We start from the raw sequence: 423 nt of genomic DNA, 5'->3' as shown, positions 1-423 counted from the left end.
TCATCAAACAAAGCTGCTATGGGAGAGTCTCAACTGCAGTACAGCAGTGGTCATTTCACTCCCAAGGCCAAATTGTTAGCTGAGGGTCATCCCCACACCTTTCTCCAGCGACAAGAAGGGTTGAAGTCAGAAGTAGCAGACGCCAGGCTCCCACTCGTCCAGCCTGACGTCCTCCCAGCCATGTTCCCCTCTCTTCCCCCACACAGCCCGTCGCTTCCAAGGGTGGTCAGGAAGAGCTAACGAGAATTCACGATATTCCCCCTTTTGTGGACCCAGTGTCCCATGCGCTGTGTATTGTGACCAGTGGGCAGGAAGAGAAGCTCTCATTAAGTGAATTGGGTTAATTAAGTTAAGGATGCTTCATCAGCGCCTCAGGACAGCCGGGGCGGTGGCGCCCGGGCGCAACCCTCCTGCACGGCCCAG

Source organism: Manacus vitellinus, unplaced genomic scaffold, assembly GCF_001715985.3.
Source record: "Manacus vitellinus isolate BGI_N305 unplaced genomic scaffold, ASM171598v3 scaffold_6_pilon, whole genome shotgun sequence".
In the NCBI taxonomy this organism is placed as follows: Eukaryota; Metazoa; Chordata; class Aves; order Passeriformes; family Pipridae; genus Manacus; species Manacus vitellinus.
This window is presented reverse-complemented; position numbering follows the sequence as displayed.